This window comes from Calidris pugnax, unplaced genomic scaffold (assembly GCF_001431845.1).
Source record: "Calidris pugnax isolate Ruff unplaced genomic scaffold, ASM143184v1 scaffold24, whole genome shotgun sequence".
In the NCBI taxonomy this organism is placed as follows: Eukaryota; Metazoa; Chordata; class Aves; order Charadriiformes; family Scolopacidae; genus Calidris; species Calidris pugnax.
Window position 1 is genome coordinate 174,397 of NW_015090922.1, and position 16,195 is coordinate 190,591.

The following is a 16,195-nucleotide window of genomic DNA, read 5'->3' on the forward strand; positions in this document are numbered from 1 at the left end:
CAGACATTTCTGGTATTTTAACTTGGAAGGCATCTTTAACCCTTGAAAAGAGGATTGAAATCCTGTAACCTGTTCTGTGGTGCTTCTCAGGAACACCACAATACACATGATAGATTTTTATTTGTATGTGAATTTACTGCTAGACTGACAGTCCTAAATACTGATATCCTCTCTGTCAGCTCAGAAGTAACATGGCTACACGGTTTGGAAAGAACACAAGCTTTCATCATACCCTCCTGTCAACATGTATTACCTATGACTTGGATGTACTATGTTGTCACATTCTCACTGTCAGACAGAAACCAGCCTGATCTCTGCTTGTAGTTTTCTTTCTCTTCTATACCCATTCCTGCTCCTGTGTTACCTTCCCCATGAGTCGGGGAGTCCACAGCGAACTACATCTACCAAGATGCAAAAAACATTAATCTATGCTAAGCAGCAAAAGGCAGGTAGCAATGTGGAAAGCAGCCAACCCTTATGAAATTAGGTCACTGAACATTAGAATTAGAGGTCAGTATCATCCATTCAGAAATGATCCTGAGTACTTGTCCCTTAGCGATGTCCTTTTCTGGAGGCACTTGGCAGGTGCAAAATCAGAGATCATCCAACCTTATGGGTGCCATTTTCCTTACTGTAGGAATTCACAGAATCACAGAATCGTAGTGGTTGGAAGGGACCTCAGAGATCATTGAGTCCAACCACAAAAACAAACAAACAAACAAACAAAAAAAACCCCAAACAACAAACCACCACCCACCCCCTAAACACACAACAACAACCACCAAACCAAAACCATCACCCACCCACACAACATCCCACCACAAACCAATAATCTTGGGCACTAGAGCATGCCCTGAAGAGCCATGTCTACACGTTTCTTAAATACCTCCAGGGATGGGGACTCCACCACCTCCCTGGGCAGTCCATTCCAATGCCTGACAACCATTTCAGTAAAGAAATGTTTCCTAATATCCAACCTGAACTTCCCCTGGCGCAAGTTGAAGCCATTACCCCTTGTCCTATCATCTGTAGCTTGGAAGAAGAGACCGACCCCCGCCTCTCTACAGCCTCCTTTCAGGTACTTGTACAGTACTTCAGGTACTTCTCTCATCCCAAGTCCTTCAATTGTGGCCAAGAGAGATACTTAGGACAAGCTGATACTTAGGTCAGCTACCTGAAGGAGGCAGGAATTAGTTCAGCAACATCCTGTGATCAATGCATATGGAGGAGGCAAAGCTTGGGAAGTGACAGAGCTCCTTCCACAAAAAAACTGGATGTAGATGCAATTCCCTGAAACCTTCCTGACACTCTGCAGGGATATGCTTCCAGTCACTTCTCCTCAAAGGCAAAGCTAAGAAGTACAAAGAGGTCTGTGCTGGGAATTCTCCACTGCAACAACTCCTGCTCTGTCTCATATTAAATGGGTAAATGCTCAAGATTAAACCAAAGCCTCTGGGCAGAGTGAGCCATTGTTTGCCTAACTCATCCGTGCTTGCTAAACAGCACAGCTACATCATATTCACTGGTACTACAGGGAGCTGGGAATCACTGGTGATTCAATTAGATGTGCACTTGATACTTTTATTTATATTGCCTGCCAAAACTAAAAATTAATGAAGCGTGTAGGAAAACAACCACTATTTCTCTTCAAGCCTATTTTATGGCGCAAATCAATTCAGGAGTGGGGGGAATACATGCCAAATCTTTTTAATAAAGGACCCCAGCTCCTGAAAAGGGTGCTCTGTGTTACTGTCAGCTTGATTTTTTTGCCTGCCTTAGAGCAATTCGGGCTTGCTGCATGTGGGTTTGCACAACGCCCCTGTATTTCAATCAGGGTCAAGGCATGACTACAGAGGAGAGCTCTGCAGGAAAAACAGACCAAGGAACTCGGAGCTGTTTGCTGAAAATTTGTGTGGGCCCCTTGGTAAGGGTGTACAGCAATGATCATGACACACTTGAAAATCTTGAAGTGCTATTCAAATTCAGAAGTAATTTTGTTCCTCTGACTTACTCCAAAGATGGTTTTGAACCCCACACTTATTACCAACTTTCACGTCCCCCTCGGTTTATCTGCAATTTTTTTCAGCAATGTCCACGTTTTACCCCAGCAGTTGCTGGGATACGACCTGCAGAAATTCAGAGGACAGGTTATTGTAGGCAACAGAGTTGTTCAGTTTACTCAATTCTTTATATCTTTGTAAAGCCACTCAATTTTCCAAGCACGTGTCTGCATTAACACTGGTTATAATGGAACGAAGGCATTCAAGAGCACCTACTGTCTTCCCAGGTGTCTTTGTTGCACAAATCTCCTGAAGTCAACTGACTGTAGTATTTAAAAGACACCAGTTGCAACTAGACATCAAAAAATTCCAGGAGCTTTTCCTCCAAAACAAAGCAGCGGATTTGCATGCTCATTCATCTCCGTGGAGTCGGGGCCTGAATTAGCTCTGATTTGCATTAGATGCGTATATACATGCTCCTTGTATAGGTTAGAGAACAGAAATAGCCAAGCTGCAGCCTGGGGAATGGCTGGGCTCTGTGACAGCGCATGATTTATTCCCGTCTCCTTTTTACTTGCTCACTATGTGCACAAAGGCAAAATTAATTGGATAAAGGAGATTATTAAGTAGTAAAACAAATAGATAACCAAAAAAAGCCCAAAAACAAATGACCCTATAATGGGCCACTTGATGCAGATGTTTGCATTCAAGCTCAAGGAAATTTAATTTTTAATTAAAACATTTTATAACAAAAATAGACATTTGATCTTTTCATTTCCCAGCCCAAATCACTCCTGGCAAGGTGAGACAGAATGACCCGAATCGTTGAGTCAAGTGGTCTCAACTCACTCACAGAAGATGTGCGAGGAAAGGAAAATGAATGGTACCAAATAAGTATCAAAGTAAAATTTGTGGGAGACATCCTTTATATTTACAGCAGTGTTTATGTAGCCAGTGGCATTCATAAATTATAGCAGTCATTAAGCTGTACCACGGCTGGCTTGGAGTCTTATAAATCATTATTTAAACAGCAACATTAAACAAATGGCATTTCAGGCTCTAAATTGAAAAGAGAAACAAACAACTCCTTGGGGAACAAGTGCTGACTTTGTACCTCACAGGTCCTGCTTCTGAACACAGTCCAGCCTTGGCAGCATTCAAATCCAGTACCAGACCCTGGACACAAATGACAGACTGGGCTCTTCACTGCCCATCATTCTGGACTTAGTTTCTGTGTAGCAGATCAGCATGAAAGGGAAAAATCATTCAGGCTGAGCCTGATGCAGGATAAGCAATTTATTGCTCGGACTGAGAGGTCAAAGGGCATGTATTTCACTCCTAAGCAGACTTTCTCCAACTTGGGTTGCCTATTCTCTTCTGTCCTCCCCCTCCCTTGATCAGCAGAGAAACTGAAGTGCATTGGCAAGTTCTGGTGAGTCTGCCTCTGAGGAATGTGGCCAGAAAGTTCAATTTAGTGCCACCACACTTGGCCAGGTGGGACAGAAGACCGAAATTCTTACAGGCATTCAAAAAGATAACCCTTATCTTGCAAACTGGCTGTGCTACTAATTATCATGCAGGATTAATCAAGCTGAACATAATTATACCTTCACGTGTTATATTCAACTTCCCAGGCCATAATTTTTAATGCTCCTGAAAGCTTTTGGGACCAACACAGTCAGGTAAAGTCCTCTCACTCAGCACACATTAAAACAAGAGAGCTTAATAGGACAGTGCTCGGTTGTTAAAAACCCTGTAATTTGTACTCTGCAAAAGAAGATGAACAGAAATTACAAAGACCCAAGATGAACATGCACGTTTTACCAAAAAAAAAAACCAGGCTATTCCTGAGGAGTCTGGTTGGACACAACTGAATGGACTGCAATGGTCCTCAGGGCAAGACCCTGTACGCACACAAGGTGAAAAACTTCCAATTTTAATTGCATGCATGTAGTAAGAAATACCTACCCTTGGAAATCCACTGTGCTTACCTCATCTTATGTGCTACCCTTTAAAAAAGAGGAACTTTTCTATTATTGAATTACACCTCTTAAAAAAAATTTCCAATGGGCTAGTGCTGCAGTCTAACGTTCCTCCACTAAATGCCACTGAAAATCATGGGTTGTACAACCTCACTGACAGTGCTTATCTGTCACAAGTATCTGTCATTAACTTCTCAATTTCATCTGCTTCTCCTCTGGTTTGAGTTCAAGGCCTTGACTCAGAGATATTTAAAAAGAGAGTACTTGGGGGATTTTATAGGTTGTGTGGAAAAGCTGCTGTCTGGCTGTAAAAGGATAGTGGGAATTCTGGGGAGTTTCTGATTATTGATTTTTCTACAACTCGCCATTTCTGATGAGCACATCATTTCTTCACTCCAGCCCTACAGCAGCGCCAACATTTGAAGGCTGACAGCTCAACCTGGTGCTGAGGATAACCATATCCCAGGACCAAGTAAATTTTCTATTGATATGAATCATTAATACCCCCACTTCCTTTGTTAGAGAAGCTGGAAATTGTGAAACAAGGGCGGTAGGAAAAGTGAAAAAAGAAAGACGGTTACATGTTTAAGGGAACTGAAGCCATCCTTGGCAAATGGCCACTAAACTCCAATGTGATCTAGAGCAGATCACAAACCAAAACTTTCCTGATGAGCTACACTGCCCTCATTTTCCAGGCACCCACCCCAGGACACCTGTATTCAGACCCACAGAGAAGCCAAGCGGTCGCAGCTGCAAATGAGACCAGCAAGAGAGACACTTGGAAAACACAATGTCCTCAAAAAACGCTTTGAAAAAAAGATTGACTCCAGGTTTCTCACATCAGGCAGCCAAAATTAGTCAACACTTCATAATTTCTGGCTTTAATCTTTGTAACAGCATCGTTACTGTTTCTGTCAGTGCCTCAGGATGCAAGTGAAACCACATTTGTAGGAGGCAGTGATCTCTTTTTATTAGGCTGCCTGATACAGGCAGAAAAAGCAGCCCATGTTTGCATATGCCTGAAAGCTTGCCCATTTTTCCAGTTACATAAATTGGCTTTCATCTTCATAGTTCACTTCCTATATGTAAAATGGGAATAAATTCATCACAAGAGCTCTGTGATGTTCATTTCATTAACATTTGTAAGGAAACAAGATGTTATGATAACAGAGCCACCAAAGAAAATGGTAAGGAAATTATTTACTCTGGCTTCACAGAACAAGTTACAACTTGAATAAGTTACAGTATAAAATGAACAGGGACATACATTTGATGAAGGCAGGACCAGTGGCTAGTGAGATAGGGCCCTCCTGCCCTGCTCCCACAGTGAGCTACTCCAAGGCAAGAAATCCTGCTCATTGGAGAGGAATGAGCAATACTATACATTCCTATATGTAGGAATGCAATTTTCATTTCACAGAAAATGTCAACATTTCAAAATGTATCGAACCACAAAATAAAAATGCCGAAATTCCTCACAGAACAGCAGTTTCAAAACAATTCTGCATTGGTAATACTTACTTAAGAGGTTTCAACACGTAACTAAATGTGGTCATAAACCCAAGAAATTTGAAAACATCTGAATTCAAATGAAGATAAAACATTGGTCAGGAAACTCAACTGGAAACTTACCGTTTTGGAACTCACTCATGTCAATAATTGAGGCAGTTCAGTTCTAATGTGCTCTCCCTCTCTGCTACTGAGGTTCTAACACAGGGAAGTTAGGCTCAATATACACATTTTAAAACGTTAGTTCTTTCAGCGTTGCCTAATGCCCCTATGATGCTTGCACCGAAGAAAGCTTCAGAGCACAGCAAGGAACCGGCACTTGCCCACTGCTGTGTTTCAGTAGCCACACAGCATTCAGACTCGCCAGGCCCTCCGTGCTCTCTTGGAAATCACTTCCATCAGGTCTAGTTACTTTTCCTTTTTCTACCTTTTGACTGAACGACTTCCCAGCATCAACATTGCTGTGATGTAGCTTTCCTGAATTTACAGCAATAACCAGCTCCCTTAAAACTATAATGAAATAAGAATGTGGAATAAGAAAGTTAGCTATATTTCACACTTTCTCATTTTTCAATTAGGGAAGTTGACTGAGGATCTAGTATTTATCTTCATAGCTCCTGAGACAGCAAATAATTGCTGAGCGCAATAAATGACATGATAATATTTTTCCCTATTAATCTTGCATAAAATCTAGCTGTTTTTTCGTTTTTCTGAGGGCGCATAGTAACACGTATTTTTCCTGTGATTTGCTTACTGTTCAATAAGCAGCTCCAACAGCACATCCAAACACTAATAGTAAGCACATAAACAGCAGCAGCAGCAAATTGTATATAGAAATATGATTTTCAGGCATGTTTTGATACCTACATGTTCTGGGGCATCTACAAAATCGAAAGGGGCGAAAAGAGATGGAAAATTAATACATTTTCCTGAATACCCATGACACACTATTGTATACAGTCATTAGACTTGTTTTTAATTAAATCAAGCACAGCATATCTTAAAGGTTTTTATCCCTAAATATGAGCATCCTAATTTAGAACAACGCAATGGGATAGAATAATTTTGTTAACATCCCAAATCTCATTTCTTTTAGTTGCTTTTTGCTTCCCTTGTTTCAATATCGGGCTGCATTTGCTGTTTGATTCCATTTCCTCTCAGGTACCATTGCATCCTCGTGAGATTAAAAAACCCAGCAAAACACACACACACACACCCCATTTGCATACTTCTAAAAGCAGTGATTACTATATTGTAAGCAACTGGTTAAAAAAAACGAGCAAACAACGTTTTCTGTGAATTTTTCCAAAATACAAAGCTTGGAGAGAGGAAAATAAAAGGCTCCAGCTTCTATTATTAGCTCTGCCATTCCCATTGGACCTCTTTTGGGTCTGAATAGGCTTGGAGACCAGTTGTTAACAGCCAGGAACCTTATGTGAGGGAAACACCAGCCAGGTGTAAACTCTTAGGTAAACCCTAAGAGCTGATTAAGTAGGAAATACATGTACTTTTTCACAGTTTGCTTCCAAAAAGGCTGGGTTCAAATCCACTTTCAATTACTCGAGCAAATTTTATCTTTGCCTGTTCAGGCTCCCCAATTCTAAGCACAACCAATGTCGCCACTATACATAGCAGATTTTTTTCCCATTCTTATTTCTTAAAAACATCACATCAAGAAAAAAATCACTAACATTTTAAAGGTGGGGAAACTAAGGCACACACCAACCAATTTCAAATAATGAAACAAGACTGCAAATTGCCCAAACCAGACTAGCTCTCTGACTCCTGTTCCAGTCTCTACCAGTTGGACTGAAGTTGACTAGATCAAAGAAAAAAGCCATGGAAAGGACAGATGGGAGAAAATGGCTTGGCTCATCAAGAACTGATTCTATGCAGGTCAGATATAACCTCTCTCTGAACCCTGCAACAGCAGCATCTCAGTAATCTCTCAGTCATGCACTTTTAGCACTATCAACCAGTCAGATGCGCATTTGTATGCCTTGTCATGAAAAACACAAATAGAGGTATGACACTTAATTGTATTCAAACATCATTTTAGATAGGAATCATATTTTTCGTTTCCAAAATGCAGTTCTGCTTCTATAACTGTTTAAAGCAGTATCTCTTCTTTAGCTGTCAGCAGTATTAAATTAAGGTTTATGGCCTTACTGCAGATCAGTTGCCGGGGGAGATGGGTAGAATATCACAAATCAGCACAATCAGGAGCGTTTGTACTTGGTCCCTTTCTGCAGGGTGCAGAGATGCACCCTCACATCCCGGCCAAACGCAAAGCAGTGGCCCCACAGTGGAAGACACGTAACGGATTTGTGACTAGAAGGGCCTTAATGTGGATAGAGGGTATCCAGCTATCAGTTCTATGGAAGCAAAAGGCAACACTGCAGTATGACCCTACCTCCACACGTCCCTGAATATCAGTGTATTGGTGGATGCTGTGACTCACTGGTGACTCTTCCAGCTGAATGCACTGAAAACTGCCTACATCTCAGTGCTTTTAAGCCAGGCCAAAGGGAAGGAGAAGTAGCAGCTCTTTGCTTGCGTATCAGGCTGCACTTTTGGGCCTTGCTACACTTGAATGAAATTATGCCAGAAGCAAAGCTGCTGAAGGTCAACGGCACTCAATATTGAAAAAAGCCTGGAGAAGGACTCCTTCCTGGAGTCCTTGTCTCTGCCAGAGGATCTCTGCTAACCCTTGAACATGTGGAAGACGTATGAGTTGGGAATGCTTACAGAAAAAAATTAGATGTCAGCAAAGAACACAGGGATTATCTCTGTGTAAGCCAAGGTATGCACTGAAGATATTAGGAAAAAAAACCCAAAAAACACAAGAAGGGATGACATTGCCTGAAACTTAGAGGTAGTCTTGGAATTGTAGTCTCTCTACTTCTTTGTGGCATGCCAAAGGGCACTTTGGTTAATGCTATACATGCAAGATCTCTTTCCCAAACATATACTGAGGTGAAGAGAGGATTGTAAGAGTTGACCAGTATCATTACTCAGACTTATCATGCCTTGAGGATGAGAAGCCTGTGGGTTGCTAGCCACAGCAGAATAGCTAGACAAATGTTAAATAATATTAAAATGGATTTTTGTTATTTTTAATAGTGATAGGAATCTCAAATACAAAGTTGCTATATGTAAAGACACATCAAGGAGACAGAACATGTCTTATGTCATTATGATTTTAAGTTCTTTACCTTTTAATAAGTAGACTGTGCTATCAAACCCTCAGAAGATTTTACATGGTTACTCAGAACTGAGAGTCATTTCTTTTACGGTTCTCATCTTCGACTTTGGCACCATAAAATGTATGACAGCCCAAAATATTCCTTTACATCCACTTTGTCAATAGGCTTTCTGTTGAGTGTAAGTTCTCTCTCAATGTTCTTCCAAGCCCTGTTCCCCTCATTTCGCTAACTGATTCAGTTGGCCATTAATTAATCTCTTAACTATCGTCAGCAATATTATTGAATTCTTACAAATTTACTACTGCTGTTATTATGTAAAATGCTCCTCCCAGCTGGGTAGGTTTCAGCAAAGCGTAACACCTTGTTGACTCTAGATAAATCTATTTATACAATGCAAATGTACCTCTTCCTGGCAGACAAATCCTTTATAACTAAATGCTTTATAACTGCACAACAATTCATTATACAAAATAGTGAAGTAGGAGGACATACAGCTTATTGCTCATTCTTCATCAAGAACTAGCAAACATAAACATTTGGATACAAAACAAGTAATAAAAAGAGAATATGAAACAGGGGTTTCTAGCCCCACTGCAAAGTAAATGGGGTTATTCTGGTTTTGTGGAAAGAAGGAGTAGTACGTTAACCACAAATAATTATGGTAAAGTCCCGAAGGAGGAGCAGAGCACATGGAAGTGACAGAACCCAACCCAGCATAGCATGCATAGCATTCTGACTGACTTGGAATCAAAAAAACAATTAGGCATATAAGTAACAAAGAAAAGAGAAATATAAACTAATTTAGGGAAATAATGAAATTCTGTATACTTGCCACCAAAGATCTACTGGGTTGTGGCACAATTTCAAAGGAGATGTTGGAAAAAAACCATCAGTTTAGGAGACTGTTACAGTTGACAAACCGTACTGGACAGGCCTCACCTCACAGCACAAACACTGAATAATAAAAAACTATCTTTTAACCATAAAATGGACAAGGGGAGACCTAAAAGGTACTTTATATGTACATGTGTCCAGATTTAGTCTTGAAGTATCAATTTAAAAGACCAAATAACAATGAATATCATTTTTCACATGCACCTCATCAGGCCTTCTCTCTGAGTGTCGGCCATTTTGTGGAGGTCGGCCATCTTAGGGAATACACACTCTTCCTGGTTGCTCTGTACCTATACTCCCATTCATCCTAAGCTGCCCACAGTCCTCTCCAGGGTATAGTTAAGTTATACCGAGTGCAAAGGTGTCAGATACCCGCTATATATTTTTATTTTTTTTTCCACAAAGAGAACAGTTAAAATACCTGCCTTCCAGCCCTCCCAGGACTTTAACTTAATGGGATGTGGATGCAGTTCACCAGCTATAATGAATGTCAGTGGTTATCCACTCAAAAAAGTTTAGTGAAATACTATCAATAAAATGAACCACCCCGGAATCTATACTTAAACCAAGAAAAAATTACTTTCCTCCTTTTCCAGGATTTCTTGATAAACAGCATTAGGACTCTTATGTGGCAGTAGTTACAGTAAAGACCCTCAGCTCTTCCTCGACCATGCCCTTCCTTCCCATCCCACAGGTAATTACCACTGCTTTTTAGTGAGCAATATAATTTTAAACAGTCTGTCAATGAGCTATCACAAAGAGGAAAAAAAAGCTTTGCCCTAGCATCTAATATGGATAAAATCAATGACCCACTGTCCCACAGGCAGTAAGATAACCAGAAAGCTGAGAGGCCTCTGCGTCTATGGCAGCCGGGTCTTCACGAGCAAAAGACACTGCACTCTCTGAAAAGTTTTCAGCAGAACAAGCAAGAACCAAGACCTGGCAATGACAAGGTGTCAAATGCAAATTATTGCCCCCCTGCATGTGAAGCAGTTTCAGCACAGACAGCGGGAGATCAAGTTTTCTCCACACTGCAAGAACTCACCCATCCTACCTCCACTTTACCTCCCCACTCCTGCTCAGTCCAGGGGCAATCCCGCTGGGAAGGTCCCTTTACAACATTCTGTGTCTCTGCTAGTAAAAAGCAGAAGCTAATTGTATCTCACTGCAGTCACAAGGCCTCTTCCAGGTAGGCCATAACTAAGTTACCAGCTCATCCAGGGTATTCTCAGAAATAAAAAGCCTGGCATCCTTTTCCCAATACCCAACAAAAGGAAAAAAAGAATTTAATAACCAGTGATCGAGCACAAAGCAGCCAAAATACAGCAGGCCAGCATCATTTTTTGAGATACTTCAAGCCAGCACTCCATTTGTGCACGAAGGGGCCTTGAATTGATAGCAAACCACCTTCAGAAATGCGCCTATCAAATAAGGAATCCCATGGTTGGGATTTCCAAATTGGCTCTTATACTGTGACCTTGGATAAGTCTCTTAACTTCTTCAAGCTTCCATCTCATTGTCCATGACAGAAAGAAATAACACTTTGGGGTGGAAATATGGCCTCACTATTGTTTAGAACTACCACTATGAGACTAGCATATTTTTGTTTGTACAGAAAAAATAATCTCATTTTTTAAGAACTGTCTAAAATAAAAATGTCCCCTGCAGAAGAGAAATGTTTGCCCAACATTCCTCCAAAAGATTTTATTTGACTGGAAATAAAATAATGGTTAGCTCCATTTTTATTGTTCAAAATTTGTTTCATTTCAAGTATTTCATACTTCCTTTATGCCTTTTAACATAGTTTAAATGAAAACCACTACGATTTAGTTTCCTTCCTTAATTTTTTTTTGGTTAAAACACTTACTTACTAAGTTTGACCAGAATTTTGAATAACTTTGTCCCACTAAGTTGCATATTTAACAAACTGTAGAGTAAAAGTAGAGACACTGCTTACCTTTGTGTAGCACATGGAGTCTCAAGTGCTGGGCTATAGTGAGCGGGTCACTTAAATGCTAATCACAAACATTAGCATCACCTGAGTCGTTACCACATGCTAATGTAGCAGCTGTTGGATGAAGCCCTGGGTCAGTTCAGCTTGGTCCTGTCCCCTGAAGTCTACTCAGACAGTGCTCCAAAGAGATGATCTTTTACCATGTTAGAATTGATATGAGTGACAACGTCCTCTCCATTTGGATGTGCAAATGCTACCAAAACACAGATTAAACTGAGGAACCTCAAATTTGGAGAGCAGTGAAGAAGAACTGTGAAACCTGCACAGTTTCACATGAGCACTATGGAGGGATCATGCTGCCATTGCTTTCTCAGTGAGAAGCGGTATGGAAAACAGTTAATGTAAACTCAACATTAAAAATTTCACTGACAATTAAGGTGATAGATTAAACTGATCTACATGCAATCTGCAAACTGATTTGGCATTCACTGATTAATGCAGTAAATGAGATGCTAACATCTTGCATACAACGTTATAAATCACTAACTTCATTCAGCAATGTATATGTGGTGTCAAACATTTTTTGATGCTGTGTAAGTTATTAAATTTTCCGTAGGTGAAGACTGAGTATCTATTTCAGTTTTAGGATGAGATTATGAACAGAGACTTTCATTTTCTGACCAAAATTACTTCCAGACTTTGTCACTGAAGTACTAGATACTATTATAACTGCTCAGATTTCCAAAATTTAAGTGGAAATTGCTTTTCATTGTAGTGGAAAATAGCAATAGAAACGTACCAGCACCAAATCTAGACTCAAGCTTCTTTTTAGTGGACATGCATTTGAAGGAGGAGAGATGCTTTAGAAACATGATTTATTTCTCCAAAAAGGTGCTTTCAAGAAATGCCCATCTCTGAGTTCTGCTGATACTCCATAGAGCACAGATCTGCTGCTTCAAGAAATGACAGCAAGAAATGAAATACCACGGAAGAGCCCTGACATCTGTTCTAAGTATTTGGCTCAGTATTTGGCAAACAAGGCTTTTCTACAGGTGTTACTCTCCGTGCATAAACAGATCCCAAGTACTTTCAACTACAAAGTCACAAATTCACAAGGTGAAGGTATTCCCGGCCCTACTCCAAATCCTGGGCAGTGCAAGGCTCTAGCCTTAGCAACAACACTTCAGCTCACAGCTGTCAACACTAATGAGTTAAACTGGACTGTAACGAGGTCCTGGAGTTATTTGTAGCTATGGTACAGGTAAAGTCCCTCTGGTTTCAGGCAGACATCCTCTTCCAGCTGCACTGGCAGGAGAGGTTATTGCTTCCATCTGTTCAGGACGGCTTTCCCTCCTGATCCGCTGATGAAGCAGCCTGTGCAAGTGCTTCCTAATTTATTTCAGGCAAAGTCAGACAGGTGAGACAGTTCTTACCTACTCAAGGATTTTTTGTTAACCTGTCTAATTTTCAAATGGCAGCTGCTTTCTGGGCTGCATTAAAACATCTTATAGGCTCTTGTGACCTGCTTGAAGGCTAGAGGAATAAAGCCACAATATGGTGGTGCCACAAGGTAGAGGAGAAACTCAGTGACTTTAAAAAAAAAAAAAAAGTCATTCTAATATGTGAGATAATTGTGATACATGACAATAACCTTACTATTCCATGCAAAGTGGTTTATGGAAGAGGGAGTACTTCCTTTTTCCTTTTTTAAAGGGAGCATACTGTGGAACATCAGACTGGTAACTTCTGTTACTCTGCGGCTTTGGGAAAACTCATAAACACAGCTCGGTCTTTATCAGAGACATTCAGCTGAAGGAGAATGGAATAAAGCAACTGCAAGTATGCTGAAGTTCAGAGGAAATCTGTCTCGGTTTAGAACTGCACAAGAGGGACCTTTATTTAAATCAAAGATGGAGATAAAAAGGTGTGTTTAGGTACAGGACATCATAGCAGCTTTTTTGCAGACTACTACTTAAAATTATTTAAACACAATACACATATAACCAAAAAAAAGCACCCCAAAACTTGGTACAGTTTTCTGTTCAGAAAATAACATTTTGTTCTAAATTTTCCTGATAAAGAAGAACCATTGATTACACTAATGTAATGAAACCGAAATTCCCTGACATGACTCTTAATGGTGTATCATGCTTAACAAGTCCTGTCAGTTGAAATTTAGGCTAGAATTCAATGATCTCCAGGAACTAGATCTGAAATTACTAACTCCTGAATGTAACCAGATATTCTCTTGCAGAAGTAGGTTGAATTAAGGTTGAAGGCAAATGCTGCATATAATACAGATCTTAACCTCATTTAGAGGCAATGTTGTTTAAGGCTTTATTAAGGGATTGAGTTACTGCTTCTGCTTAAAGAGAAGTGACAGAGTCATTCACCAGGGTAATAAAAATAAACAAGATAATGCAGAGAGGGATTTTCTCCTACTGGTAAGGAAGTAACTGAAAAAATAATGTCGATCTTCTGTTACCACTCTTTGGAGAGCAGCTTGGGATTCAATGTCCAAATGCAACTCAATTTAAGTAGATTTTTCAAAAAGCCATCATTGAGGTCTCCCATAAAAGACTGTGGTCAACAAAAAAAAGTCAAAGTTTTTATATAGAAGTGACTTTGTGAGGATGCAGAGAAGCAATATGATCTGCAGGGTCCATTAGAAGGCTCTTGTCTATAGCTCTGCTCCTTCCAAAGACTACTTTACTTTTGACAAACCTCTTATGTAGCCGAATGTTCTTCTGCATGAAAGGATGAGGGTTTTGGTGGGTTGTTGTTTTTTTTTAAGAAATATACCTTCTCTTCTAGACTCATTAATAAAATATCTACAAAGAGCAAAAAAAAATTCTGGTTTATAACTTACAGAGGTTTTGCAGAACAGCTGGTGGTTTTGTTTTTAGTGCAGAGAGGCTTCTAGGTCTGACCTGAAGAGTCCTGTCAAAGCTGCATGAATGAAACTTGTTTTGGTAATGCTGGTATTGTAAAGTATTCCTAGATAGCACGATTCATCTTGCACTCAACAGCCATTTAATTTTTTTCAGGGTTTATCCTAACAGACTCTGAATAAATTCCTGCAAAATAATTACTAGAAAATGATTTATCTAGCATGCTAACCAGTGAGCGCTGAGGATGTTCAATAGAGAATCCATTTGTTAAAGATTCCTTGCCTGACACTATTCATTCGCAAATGAGGAATTGGTGGGCAGACTTTATAGATTACAGGTATTAAAGCACCCGCAGGCTTTAAAAGGATAGTTCTGTTAGAAATTCCAGGCTACAATTCTTCAAGCAAAGCATTGTCCCCTTTCTGACACTCTGATGATGCTATGATCTTAAAGGTGGAATGAATTGCTCTCTGAAGTGCCTCTTTTTCTCTCTGTTGACTACGGAGGGACCCTAGAGACTGGCTTTGACATGATGCCTAACTTTCAGATAGCTGAAGTCACAAAAGATGAATCTCACCTTGTCTAACTTCATACAACAAAGCATCTGAATGTCTGAACTAAATCTTGCCTAGGGAGATTGAATCCCGTGATGTGGTGAATTAGATGACTGGGTTATTATACAGATTTTATTCCCTGACAGTTCAGTTGAGGTCTAGACTGAGAATTGCGCCGAACTGCTTGGGAATTAGCTTTGCAAGCTGGAGTTTAGGAGAAGATTTTTTTGGTCTCATATCCACTGAAAATATTTTCTGGCCTTTGTTCAAACGCTAAAAAAAGCAGGCAGCATCAGCAGAATATAGATATGTTTAAAAAGAGGTGTCCTATTATGATGACAAAGAAATAAGGAGAAAGGAAAAAAAGAACTGTTTCATCTAATTCCTTTCCTACGCACTTTTTATGAACATTTGCCACTTAGCACACCCCACACAAGCACAGCAAGATTCCTTAGGCAAACACTGAAGCTCTGCCTGAGTAACTTTCAGCACGAGGGCAATTTTCTAAAGAGGAATGCCCAGAGGCAGCGCCTGGTTGTACCAACACGGGTGCAGGTTAGGCCATGCCTGGCATTAACTCAGCACTCGGAGCTGACGGCCTCTTCCCTGTTTCATCAGTCAAATTCCTCGACTTAAACTCGTTAGAGGTCCACCACTAAACTGCTGGTTACTGTTGCTGCCACAAATGGCCTGATTCTGTTCACTGGATTGGATAGTAGGAAAAGTTTTTACACTGAAAGGGTTATTAAGCATTGGAACAGGCTGCCCAGGGAAGCGGTGGAATCACCATTCCTGGTGGTATTTAAAAGCTGGGTAGACGTAGTGCTTAGGGATATGGTTTAGTGATGGGTTTTGTGAGTGATAGGTTGATGGTTGGACTAGATGATCTGATCCCTTCCAACCTGGGCAATTCTGTGATTCCTAAGATGGACAAAAGGGCTATTTAAAATTGTTTCCATTTCCTCCCAACTAACTCCATCCCAGGTGTCAGCTAATCTAATGTTCGCTCACTGTGGCCTGGCCAAAGGGCTTTGGTCATCTTTATTCATCTGGTGCCGTTTGCCTTTGTGCTAAGGAATTCACAATCTAATTTCTTTACCCTTTGCTTGTACTCGAGTGCACAGCACAGACCAGACTCATCTGTGAGTACTGCTCCGAGACAGTATGGCAATATGAATAAATGGAAACAGTAATGAACTCCTCTG

At 40.3% G+C, this 16,195-nt stretch overlaps 1 protein-coding gene across 1 annotated transcript in view; it reads right to left on the reverse strand.

Moving 5' to 3' along the window:
* Window positions 1-16,195, reverse strand: part of ALK (anaplastic lymphoma receptor tyrosine kinase) — a 234,102-nt gene that overhangs the window by 85,182 nt on the left and 132,725 nt on the right. The gene's annotated exons all lie outside the window — the stretch shown is intronic.